This window comes from Saccopteryx bilineata, chromosome 5, assembly GCF_036850765.1.
Source record: "Saccopteryx bilineata isolate mSacBil1 chromosome 5, mSacBil1_pri_phased_curated, whole genome shotgun sequence".
In the NCBI taxonomy this organism is placed as follows: domain Eukaryota; kingdom Metazoa; phylum Chordata; class Mammalia; order Chiroptera; family Emballonuridae; genus Saccopteryx; species Saccopteryx bilineata.
In genome coordinates, this window is record NC_089494.1 from 143,517,914 (window position 1) to 143,531,369 (window position 13,456).

The 13,456-nt window shown below is 42.3% G+C and overlaps 1 protein-coding gene across 9 annotated transcripts in view; it reads right to left on the bottom strand.

The window, feature by feature from the left end:
- Positions 1-13,456, bottom strand: part of MLLT10 (MLLT10 histone lysine methyltransferase DOT1L cofactor) — a 297,166-nt gene that overhangs the window by 262,851 nt on the left and 20,859 nt on the right. The window contains exon 1 of one of the 9 annotated variants that reach the window (XM_066279458.1): positions 12,502-12,617. The exons of the other annotated variants lie outside the window; for them this stretch is intronic. The gene's annotated coding sequence lies outside the window, so the exon portion shown is untranslated. Of the gene's footprint in view, positions 1-12,501; positions 12,618-13,456 lie in introns of those variants that run through there. 9 annotated transcript variants of the gene reach the window in all.

Here is a 13,456-nt window from a genome sequence, read left to right on the forward strand (position 1 = left end):
GTGCATGCAGGAGTCTGTCTGACTGCCTCCCCGTTTCCAACTTAAGAAAAAAAAATTATCCAGTTGCTGACAATACTTCTCCGAATTGAGCTTTTCAGTCGGTTTTAAAAGCTCATAATGTATTGGTCCTCAAATGTCCCACCATATATACACAACATGCTCTTATACAGAGTCAAATTTGGTTTCTAGGTGGAAGGGCTAGGTTTTCCGGGTTCACAATATGCCCTTTTCCTTACGATGTTTTCATAGGTAATCCACTTTTCATCCCCAGTTATCATCCAGTTCAAGAAGGGCTCGATTTTGTTCCAAGCAAGCAGAGATGTGCATATGAAGACCCGATCATACAAATTCTTCTGACTTAATTCATGTGGCACCCATCTTGAATATTTCCACACCAATCCTATCTTCCGAATATGGTCCGAAATGGTTTGCTGAGCTGAATTAAGCCTTTCTCTGATCTCCGATGTTGTCAGAAAAGGATCTTGCTCCAACATGGTCTTAACAACATCGTCCTCGATCAAAGATGGTCGCCCAGATCGTGGCTTATCAGAAAGGTCGAAATCACCTGTTTCGAATTTTTCAAACCATCTTCTGCATGTCCTATCAGAAACTGTACCTTCACCAAACACTTTCAATAAATTTCTACATGCTTCTGTAGCATTTCTTCCTTGTTGAAATTCGTAAAAATTACAGTGGCGTAAATGAACTTTATCAGTAGCCATGGGTACATTATCGCTTCACACATAAGACTAACATGAATCACCTTTGTTTTACTTAATTTGCTACGTCAGTATGTATACATTAAGTGATAAAAATAGAGAGGCACACATGTGCCAAATAAACATGTGCTTACGTGTCAAAACTTGTTGTGATAGAAACGGACAGAACTTTCCGGTATATATATATATAACAAAACAAACATATATATGAAGAACTGATGGTTGCCAGATGGCAGTGGAGGGATGGGCAAAAAAGGAAAAAGAATTAATTATAAACTGCCAATTATAAAATTAGCAACAGTATTATAATAACTACGTATGGTGTCAGATGGGTACTAGACTTATCAAGGTGATCCCTTTGTAAGGTATATAAATGTCTAATTACTATGCTGTACACCTGAAACTAATACAATATTGTTTTGTTAACTTTTTTTGTCTTGACAGAGATAGTGAGAAAGTTAGAGAGAGGGAAAGAAAGGAAGGGAGAGAGATGAGAAACATCAATTACTCATTGCGGCTCCTTAGTTGTTCGATAGCTTTCTCATATGTGCCTTGACCAGAGGGCTCCAGCAGAGCCAGTGACCCCTTGCTCAAGCCAGCAACCATAGGTTAATGTCTATGATCTCATGCTCAAGCCAGTGACCCCCATGCAAGCTCAAGCAAGATGAGCCTGCGCTCAAGCCGGCGACCTCGGGGTTTTGAACTTGGGTCCTTGGCGTCCCAGTCCAACACTCTATCCACTGCACTACCGCCTGGTCAGGCTGTCAACTACGTTTTTAAAAACAATTTTTTAAAGTTCTGGATACAGGCACTAATGGGTATTTTTTTAACTGATTTTATAGAGAGAGAAAGAAAAGAGAGAGAGATTGGAACATCGAGCTGTTCCTATATGTGCCCTCACCAGGGATCAAACCAGCAACCTCTGTGCTTCAGGATTATGCTCTAACCAACCGAGCTATCCAGCCAGGGCTGATGATGGTTACACATCATTGTGAATGTACTTAAAATGCATCTGAACTGCACATTCAAAAATGGTTAAAATGGTAAATTTCATGTTGTGTATATTTTACCAGAATAAAAAGGAAAAGCTAATAATTAAAGATATACCATTTTCACAGATTGAAAGATTCAAACTGTGAAAAAGTCTCATATTGATTTATAAAATCAATGCAAAGTCAATCAAAATACTAAATGAATTTTTGTAGAATATGATTCTAAATTATTATAAAATGCAAAGAGTAATAGGCAGGGTATTTTTTAAATGTTTACTTGACTGATTTTAGAAAGAGAGGAAGAGGGAGGGATGGCAGATGAGAGAGAGAAAGGGAGAGAGAAGGTGAAGGGGATAAAGAAAGAAAGACAGACAGGAACAACGATCTGCTCTTGTATCTACCCTGACCAGGGATTGAACTGGCAACCTCTGCGCTTCAGGACAATGCTCTTAACCAACTGAGCTATCATTGGCCAGGGCAGCAAAGGTGTTTTTTTTAAAAAGAGAAAGACAAGAGGGAAGAACTAATTTTATCTAGTATCTCATGTCCAGACTTATAAGATAAGCTAGAGTAATTTTAAATCTCTGGTATTGGCACAAATACAAATCAAAAACAAATCCCCATAAACATGAACTGCTAATCTATGACACAGTGCCATTGTACAGGAGAGTAGGAAAGAATGGTGTTTAAAAAGCTGGATAGGCCTGACCAGGTGGTGGCACAGTGGATGGAGCGTCGAACTGGGATGCGGAAGGACCCAGGTTCGAGACCCCGAGGTCGCCAGCTTGAGCGCGGGCTCATCTGGCTTGAGCAAAGAGCTCACCAGCTTGGACCCAAGGTCGCTGGCTCCAGCAGGGGGTTACTCAGTCTGCTGAAGGCCCACGGTCAAAGCACATGTGAGAAAGCAATCAATGAACAACTAAGAACGCGCAACGAGAAACTGATGATTGATGCTTCTCATCTCTCTCCGTTCCTGTCTGTCCCTGTCTATCTCTGCCTCTGTAAAAAAAAAAAAAAAAAAAAAAGGCTAGATAGGCCCTGGCCGGCTGGCTCAGTGGACAGAGCATCACTCTGGCATACAGATGTCCCAGGTTCAATTCCCAGTCAGGGCACACAGAAGCAACCATCTGCTTCTCTTATTCTCCCGCAGCCATGGCTCGACTGGTCTGAGCATCAGCCTCAGGGATTAAAAATAGCTCAGTTGATTCAATCACTGACCCCAGATGGAGTTGCTGGGTGAATGCAGGTCAGTCAGGACAAATGCGGGAGTCTGTCTCACTATCTCCTCTCCTCTCACTTAAAAAAAATAAAAGAACAGCTGGATAGTCCCTACTTAATATTTAACATATAATATGTATAAAACATAGAAATATATAACATATATAAACTGTGTTTTCCTCCTACTTTATTCTATACACATAATCAAATCCAGATGCACTGGTTATAGAACTAAATGTAAAAAGAATGGGTAAAAGTCCTTTTAGAAGTTTATATAGGAGAATAATTTCATGACCAAAAGTTAGAAAAAGATGTCTTTAACAGAGCATATAAAGCACTAACTTCTAAAGGAAAAAAAAAAACTGAAAATTTTGACATTGAAATTAAGAAGTTTTCATTAAAAGAATTTTAAAAATGAACCACTAACGTAAAAAAGCCATCTCTAAGTCACAAGTGAGAAAATCCAAATGATTTATAAATATATGAAAAGGAGCTCACCATCATTTATAATCAGGGAATGCAAAGTAAAAATCACAATGACAGTGTGACCTGTGATGGCACAGTGGATGGATAAAGCGTCAACCTGAAATGCTGAGGTTGCCAGTTCGAAACCTCGGGCTTGCCCAGTCAAGGCACATACAAGATGATGCTTCCCGTTCCTACCCCCCTCTTTCTTTCTCTCTCTCTGTAAAATCAATAAATAAAATCTTTTAAAAAATAAAATTAATCAATTTTTAAAAAATCACAATGACATACCAGACACTACTACCAAAATGACTAAAGTTTAAAAAAAAAATTGACATACTAAGCATTGGATAAGAATGTACTGGTGGGAAAGAATAGTGAAATAATCACTTCTGAAAATGGACTGGCCTTCCTGACAACCTAGCAACTCCATTTCTAAGTATATACCACAGAGTAGCTATTTTCAACCAGTATGCTGCAAGAACTTTTAAAACATGTAATACCTGACTATTTAGTCAGGGGCATTGACCTCTTTTCCCTTAGAAAACATGCCTTATATTGCAACCCTGTATACATACACAGGACACTGAAAATACGGTGTGAATTTTTTCCTGTCCTACTTCATTTTTTAATGCTGGTTGCTACCTACTAAACTGATTTTATGACTCTATTTGGAGCACACCCAGCATTTTGAAGAGTAGTGAGCTACAGAAATTCCTGAGTATGTATAAGGATATTCAAAATAATAATTGTTCGTAATTGCGAAACATTGACAAAAATCTACACGTCCATCAACAGCAGACTGGATAGTGGTGGTAAACTATTATTATAAAACAATGAAAATGAATCAAACTATAGTTACATACATCAAACAGATGAATCTCAAAAATATACTATGAAGCAAAAACAAAACTCAATAGAGTATTATTCCATTTACACAAAGTTCAAAACAGCCACAACTAAATAATATATTGTTTAGAAATTAAGAAAAAGGAAAGTGTTTCCTTTGTCAAAGAGGGGAATGCAATCTAGAAGGGGTACAAGGGTCAAAGTATAAACACTGCTCTACTTACATAAACTTGGGAACTATGTGAATATTCACTTTATTATTTTGTTTTAATTGTCCATAAACTGGTTATACTCTCTTTTCTTGGAATCATGTCTTACAACTAAAAAATAAGAAAGTCCTGACCTGGTGACTCAATGGACAGAGCATTGTTTCTGCACGCCAAGGTTGCAGGTTTGATTCCCAGTCAGGGCATTTATAAGAAGCAACCAATAAGTACACAATTAAATGGAACAACTAAGTGGAACAAGTTGATGCTTCTCTCTCTCCCCCTTCCTCTCCTCTCTTCACTCTCTCTTTCTCAAATCTATGGAAAAATTTTAAAACAAATAAAAATAAAATCCTGTCTAACCTGTGCTGGCGCAGTAGATAAAGCATTGACCAGTAACAATGAGGTCACCGGTTCAAAACCCTGGGCTTGCCTGTTCAAGGCACATACAGTGTGTAACAACTGTTAAGTTGCTGCTTCCAGCTTTTCCTCCCTCTTTCTTTCTTTTCTCTAAAACTCAATAAATAAAATCAAAATATAAAAAAGAAAAGAAATCCTACACACACACAAATAAGTAAATTAAAATGTACAGGGTTGACCCAAAGAAATTAGGAGTCTTTGGATACGAGTAAAATAGTAATCCTTTAATAGCTTATAATATATGCCTATTTGTTCAAAAGGTAAAAGAAACATGTGACATATATTATCCATATATCAAAAAAGACCAAAGGATGGAATGTGTTTGGAAGAGAAAACTCAGAGCTTCCCCCACACCCTCCAAAAAAACAGTTACTAAAAGCAGTCAGACATTCATTAATAACATACTGCCAAAAAAGATTTTCTTTTAAAACTTCTGAAAAAAATTAAAATATAAATTAAAAAATTTTTAAAGCGCTTCTGGAGTTCATGGCCAGGTATTCAGCTGATTAGAGCATCATCCCCCAAAGGCCAAGATTGTGGGTTTGATCCCTGATCAGGACACATACAAGAATCAACCAATGAATGCATGAGTAAGCCAAATAATAAATCAATGTTTTTCTCTCTCTCTCTCCCCAAAAATCAATCAATAAACAAAGTTTTTATTTTTTTTATTTTTATTTATTTATTTTACAGAGACAGAGAATCAGAGAGAGGGATAGACAGAGACAGACAGACAGGAACAGAGAGATGAGAAGCATCAATCATTAGTTTTCGTTGCACATTGTGACACCTTAGTTGTTCATTGATTGCTTTCTCATATGTGCCTTTACCACGGGCCTTCAGCAGACCGAGTAACTCCTTGCTGGAGTCAGCGACCTTGGGTCCAAGCTGGTGAGCTTTTGCTCAAACCAGATGAGCCCACGCTCAAGCTGGCAACCTCAGGGTCTCGAACCTGGGTCCTTGGCATCCCAGTCCGACGCTCTATCCACTGCGCCACCGCCTGGTCAGGCAATAATAAACAAATTTTTTAAAAGTTTCTAGAGCCTGCCTAACCAGGCAATGGCGCAGTGGATAGAGCATTGGACTGGGGTGTGGAGGATCCAGGTTCGAAACCCTGAATTCACAGGCTTGAGCATGGGCTCATCTGGCTTAAACACCAGCTCACCAGCTTGAACACAGGGCTACTATCTTTAGTGTGGAATCATGGACATAACCCCATGGTTGCTGGCTTGAGCCCAAAGGTCACTGGCTTGATGCCCAATACCGCTGGCTTGAACCCAAGGTCGCTGGCTTGAGCAAGGGGTCACTGCTCTGCTGGACTGCCCCCCCCCATCAAGGCATATATGAGAAAGCAATCAATGAACAAGTAAGATGCTGCAAAAAATAACTGATGCTTCTCATCTCCCTCCCTTCCTATCTGTCTGTCCCTTTCTCTGTCTCTGTCACACACACACAAAAAAATAAAACAAGAAAATCACATTTCTGGAGCCTGGCCTATGGTAGCACAGTGGATAGAATACAGATCTGGAACACTGAGGCTGCAGGTTCAAAACCCTGAGCTTGCCTGGTCAATGCACATACAACAAGCAATCAATGAACAATTCTAGTGCAGCAACTATGAGTTGGAAGTTCTCTTCCCTACTGCCCTCTTCTCTGTAAAATTAATAAATAAAATCTTTTAAAAAAAAAAAGTTTTTTGGGCCCTGGCCGGTTGGCTCAGCGGTAGAGCGTCGGCCTAGCGTGCGGAGGTCCCGGGTTCGATTCCCGGCCAGGGCACATAGGAGAAGCGCCCATTTGCTTCTCCACCCCTCCGCCGCGCCTTCCTCTCTGTCTCTCTCTTCCCCTCCAGCAGCCAAGGCTCCATTGGAGCAAAGATGGCCCGGGCGCTGGGGATGGCTCTGTGGCCTCTGCCCCAGGCGCTAGAGTGGCTCTGGTCGCAACATGGCGACGCCCAGGATGGGCAGAGCATCGCCCCCTGGTGGGCAGAGCGTCGCCCCCTGGTGGGCGTACCGGGTGGATCCCGATCGGGCGCATGCGGGAGTCTGTCTGACTGTCTCTCCCTGTTTCCAGCTTCAGAAAAATGCAAAAAAAAAAAAAAAAAAAAGTTTTTTCTGGAACCCTGGCCAGATAGCTTGGTTTATTAGAGTATCGTTCTAAAGCACAGAAGTTGCTGGTTCGGTCCCTAGTTAGAACACAGGAATAGATCAATGTTCCTCTCTCTGTCTCTCTCCCTCTCCCCCCCCTCTTCCTCTTTCACTAAATAAAAAATAAATTTCTGGATAGTCTAAGTAAAATGAAACTTTCCGAAACAGGGATGCAGCTAATCTAAATATTTCCATCCTAACTTTAAAGACAAAAGGAATAAAATAAGAACAAGGGTTAAAATATACACATACAATGGCAAAAACTAGTAAATCTCCAATAAGATCCAACCATGAAGTAACAGTGTCCTTAGAAATGATAGTCTTTCTACTCTCACATTGATGCTATTTTTATATTTTCCCATGATCAAGATGAAAATAGCCACAACACATACATGTTAACACTTCTGGGTTACTTGCTTGAACGTGACAACATAGCACTTAAGAGTATCTCATCTTGGAAAGCAACATGTAGAAAGTAATCTTTTGGTGTTACTAGTCTGCTCACAGTTATGGAGAAGATGGAGTGGGGAAGTAAGGACAATGACAGATGGCGAAAGAAGGGTTTACATCACATTAGGGTAGCTTTAGTATCTAAATGGCTCTAAAGCAATACCACTATAGATTTCTGACTCTACTGAACTAGAATGTTGAGTGTTGGGGGTGAGGTGGGGGGTGTTTACCCACTCATACTCTGTGCAGAAATTAAATGTGTAAGTGGAAATACAATACTTTTAGTGAAAATATTGTGAGCCAGAAAATAATTTTCCTCTGCACCAATAGTTAAGAAACACTACAGAGCCTGACCAGGAGGCGGTGGTGCAGTAGACAGAGTGTTGAACTGGGACGCAGAGGACCCAGGTTCGAAACCCTAAGGTCACCGGCTTGAGCACGGGCTCATCCAGCTTTAGCCAAGGTCACCAGCTTGAGCACGAGCTCATCGGCTTGAGCGCAGGGTCACTAGCTTGACCATGGAATCACAGACATGACCCCATAGTCGCTAGCTTGAGCCCAAAGGTCACTGGCTTGAAGCCCAAGGTCGCTGACTTGAGCAAGGGGTCACTCTGTCTGCTGTAGACCCCGGTCAAGCCACATATGAGAAAGCAATCAGGCCTGACCGGGCGGTGGCGCAGTGGATAGAGCATCGGACTGGGATGCCAAGGACCCAGGTTCGAGACCCCGAGGTCGCCAGCTTGAGTGCAGGCTCATTTGGTTTGAGCAAAAGCTCACCAACTTGGACCCAAGGTCGCTGGCTCAAGCAAGGGGTCACTCGGTCTGCTGAAGGCCCGCGGTCAAGGCACATATGAGAAAGCAATCAATGAACAACTAAGGTGTCGCAATGCGCAAGGAAAAACTAATGATTGATGCTTCTCATCTCTCTCCCTTTCTGTCTGTCTGTCCCTGTCTATCCCTCTCTCTGACTCTCTCTCTGTCTCTGTAAAAAAAAAAAAAAGAAAGCAATCAGTGAACAACTAAGGTGCTGCAACAAAGAATTGATTGATGCTCTCATTTCTCCCTTCCTGTCTGTCTGTCCCTCTCTCTGACCCTCTGTCTCTGTCAAAAAAGAAAAGAAAAGAAAAGAAACACTATAGGAAATTGGCAAATAACAATATATTTGCTTTGTAGAAGATAAGTTTGAAAGAGAGGGGGGACTATACTAAAAAGGAGATAAGCAAGTTCACTATAAGTATATGTAACAAAGGAAGAAAAACAGGCGTCTATATACCTATAAAGCATGCATATATATGTAAAGAAACCAGGAAAGTAAATGAAAAACAATGGGAAGTTGGGAAGGAAAACTGGGCAAATAATAGGTTTCAGGCCCTGGCCAGCTTGCTCAGTGGATAGAGCCTTGGCAGGCGTGTGGATATCCCAGGTTCAATTCTCAGGGTACACAGGAGAAGCAATCATTTGCTTCTCCACCCCTCCCCTCCCTCTTCTGTCTTCTCTCTCTCTCTCTCTCTCTCTCTCTCTCCCCCTCTTCCCCTCCTATAGCTAGTGGGTCCATTGATTTGAGCATGTGACCCAGGCACTAAGAATGGCTCGGCTGGTATGAGAGAGTCGGCTTTAGGAACTGAAAACAGCTCGGTTGATTCGAGGACGGGACCTAGGCATGGGTTGCCTGATGGACCAAGGCTGGGGCACATGCAGGAGAGTCTGTCTCACTATATCCCCTCCTCCCACTTAAAAAAAAAAAAGAGGTTTCAGAGGGAGAGCTTTTACTGAGTATCTTTTATATTTTTGAACTAGATTAACATTTCACCTTATCAAAAACTAAAGTAGCCCTGGCCAGACAGCTCAGTAGGTTAAAGCAGGGGTCCCCAAACTACGGCCAGCGGGCCGCATGTGGCCCCCTGAGGCCATTTATCTGGCTCCCACCGCACTTACGGAAGGGGCACCTCTTTCACTGGTGGTCAGTGAGAGGAGCATAGTTCCCATTGAAATACTACTGGTCAGTTTGTTGATTTAAATTTACTTGTTCTTTATTTTAAATATTGTACTTGTTCTCGTTTTGTTTTTTTACTTTAAAATAAGATATGTGCAGTGTGCAGAGGGATTTGTTCATAGTTTTTTTTTATAGTCTGGCCCTCCAACGGTCTGAGGGACAGTGAACTGGCCCCCTGTGTAAAAAGTTTGGGGACCCCTGGGTTAGAGCATCGTCCCAATATGCCAAAGATGCAGATTCAACCGTCAATTAGGGCACATACAAGAATCAACTAATGACTGCATATATGGAATAAATTATTATTTTTTTTTTGTATTTTTCTGAAGCTGGAAACGGGGAGAGACAGTCAGACAGACTCCCACATGCGCCCGACCGGGATCCACCCGGCACGCCCACCAGGGGCTACACTCTGCCCACCAGGGGGCGATGCTCTGCCCCTCCGGGGCGTAGCTCTGCTGCAACCAGAGCCACTCTAGCGCCTGGGGCAGAGGCCAAGGAGCCATCCCCAGCGCCCGGGCCATCTTTGCTCCAATGGAGCCTTGGCTGCTGGAGGGGAAGAGAGAGACAGAGAGGAAGGAGGGGGGAGGGTGGAGAAGCAAATGGGTGCTTCTCCTATATGCCCTGGCCGAGAATCAAACCCGGGTCCCCTGCATGCCAGGCTGACACTCTACTGTTGAGCCAACCGGCCAGGGCCAAATTAATTTTTTTTTCTCTCTCTAAAATCAGTTTGAGGGCCAGGCTGGTAGTTCAGTTGGTAACAGCATCGTCCAGATATGCCAAGACTGTGGATTCAAGACCTAGTTGGGGCACATACGTGAAGTGACCATGGAATACACAATTACATGGAACAACAAATGAATGCTTCTCTCTCTCCCCACACCCCATCAATAAATTTTTAAAATAGTAAAATCACACCTGACCAGGTGGTGGCACAGTGGATAGGGCATCAACCTGGGATATTGAAGACCCAGGTGCAAAACCCCATAGTCGCTGGCTTGAGCTCAAGGTCGCTGGCTTGCGCAAGGGGTCACTGGCTTGACTGGAGGCCCCAGTCAAAGCACATATGAGAAGCAATCAATGAGCAACTAAAGTGATGCAACTACGAGTTGATGCTTCTTATCTCTCTCCCTTCCTGTCTGTCTCTAAAAAGAAAAAAGAAGTAATAATAAATTATATTTTAAAAAATTAAATAAGTAATTTGAACTGTTGCAATAATCCAGACAAAAAAAATAGGGTTTGGATTATGTCAGAGTAGAGAAGTGGAGCAATTAAATTTAAGATGTCTAGAATACCTAAATAGAGATATCAAAAAGGCAACTGCAAGTATAAGTTTAAGGCCAGAAAAATTGTTCAAGTGCAACTGATGCCTAGAGGCATCCATAAGCATGCATTAGTTTACCTCAAGTAAGGTAATGAAATAATCAGGCCAGAAAAGCAATTGTGTAACTCCAACTTTAAAGAAGAAAAGAATTAATGACAAATGGGAATCCAAGGTAATTTTTAAAAAGAGGTAAGAGGCACAGATGCATAAATCAATTTCTTATAAAACTCAATAAAGCCTGACCAGGCAGTGGCACGGTGGATAGAGTGTCAGACTGGGACACAGCAGAGAGGGGTTCAAAACCCCGAGGTTGGCCCTGGCCGGTTGGCTCAGTGGTAGAGCGTCGGCCTGGCGTGCAGAAGTCCCGGGTTCGATTCCCGGCCAGGGCACACAGGAGAAGCATCCCATCTGCTTCTCCACCCCCCCCCCCTCCTTCCTCTCTGTCTGTCTCTTCCCCTCCCGCAGCCGAAGCTCCATTGGAGCAAAGATGGCCCGGGCGCTGGGGATGGCTCCTTGGCCTCTGCCCCAGGCGCTAGAGTGGCTCTGGTCGCAGTACAGCAAAGCCCCAGAGGGGCAGAGCATCATCCCCTGGTGGGCAGAGCGTCGTCCCCTGATGGGCGTGCCAGGTGGATCCCAGTTGGGCACATGAGGGAGTCTGTCTGACTGTCTCTCCCCGTTTCCAGCTTCAGAAAAATACAAAAAAAACCCCAAAAACCCCAAGGTTGCCGGCTTGAGAATGGGCTTACCAGCTTGAGTGCAAAATCACTGACTTTAGCGTGTGATCATAGACACGATCCCATGGTTGCTGGCTTAAGGAAAAAAAAAAAAAAGAAGGTCGCTGACTTGAGCAATGGGTCACTTCCTCTGCTGTAGCCCCCCGGTCAAGGCACGTAAGAGAAAGCAATCAATGAACAACTAAGGAGCCACAAGGAAGAATTGATGCTTCTCATCTCTCTCCTTTCCTGTCTGTCCCTCTCTCTGTCTCTCTCACTGTCTCTGTCATAAAAAAAAAGAGGTTAAGAGAATGCCTGACAAGTAGTGGTAGCAGTGGATAGAGCACTGACCTGGGACACTGAGGTCCCAGGTTTAAAACCCCAAGGTCACCAACTTGAGCGCAGGCTCACCAGCTTGAGCACAGGGCCACTGGCTTGAGTCCCAAGGTCACAGCTGGATGCCCAAGGTTGCTGGTTTGAGCAAGGAATCACTGGCTTGGCTGGAACCCCCACAGCCCCCATCAAGGTACATATGAGAAGCAATCAATGAACAACTAAAATGCCACAACTGTGAGTTGCTCTATCTCCCTTCCTGTTTTTCCCTTTCTCTCTCTCACTCACTTAAAAAAAAGAGAGATAAGAGAAGAAAACAGCTTCCCAGAATTCATGGAGAAAGATTGAGTGATCTTTTGTAAGAAAGATTGAGTGATCACAGGTTTAACTACTGAAAGTAGATCATGTAGAGTAAAAACTGAAAACTTTAGACTTGGCCATTAAAGTTAACAAAATCAATAGAGTGGGTAGACTTAAGAGCCAAATGTAATGGTTTGAAGGATGAATGAATAAGAGTTCATGATTATTTTATGTACTTATTTAAATACCTAATATTTTTCTGAAAAGAATTTGAGGCAGCCTACAAATAAGGGACCTATATTATAACAATAAAAATAGAAAAATGAACACTGAAAGCCAATATAAGGGACATCTCCTGATGTAGGGAGACTCTCTTACCCCTGACTCCAACTATGTAGTTCTAGTGAGGGTTGTCATTCATAGTACCCTCCCCACTCCAGCCACAGGGATGGTGAGTACATGATCCAAGACAGGCCAATCAGAGTCCTTTCCAGGATTCTTCAAGAGTGCCCCTTCTTCTGGTAGAAGGGACTGGGAAGATGAGAGCCAAGAGCTGCCAGCAGTCGCCGTTCCAGCCTCATGAAGTAGAGAGTCTGTAGTGTGAGAGAATGAAATCAACACGCAGGGAGAAACAGAGATAGGAGGTGAAGTTCTAAATCCCACAGGAGGGGAAGGAGGAAACAACTACACTAATAATCAGATTAATACAACTGATGAAACAACCAAATTTGGTTCTAGGCTGCCTGGTAGCCAGACAAAAAAAAAAACCAGAATGTATATCATAGAGCTAGAGCTATCAAAAAGGAGGAAATATACCAGATCTTCAAGGGAGACAGTTTTCCTTATGATAAATTATTAAAAGATTTTCTTGTATATGGATCTTTATTATGATGGTCACTGAAAGAGAAAATAGTGTTCATGATGAGAGTGTTATAGCAAATGCAGATTTCATATGCTATTGTTTAAAATGAAAATTAAGTTACACCTCAAACATTAAGCACAACTAAGGATAGACTATAAGTAGGCAGTTGAAGAAGCGAGATATCAAATAATTTTATTCTTCCAGAAAGTTTGCTAGTGAAAGAAGAAAGGTGAAAACATAAAGGAAAAGTAGAGTCTTTAGGAAAATTCAAAAATGATTGTGTCCTAGTTGGATAGCTCAATTGGTTAGAGCATCGTTCTGAAGCACAGAGCTTCCCAGTTCGATCCCCAGTCGGGGCACATACAGGAGCAGATCAATGTTCCTGTTTCTCTCTTTCGCCTTCCCTATCTAAAATCAATAAAATAAACATTAAAAAAAATGTTTGTGAGCTGAATGGGAAAAAAAGTAAAA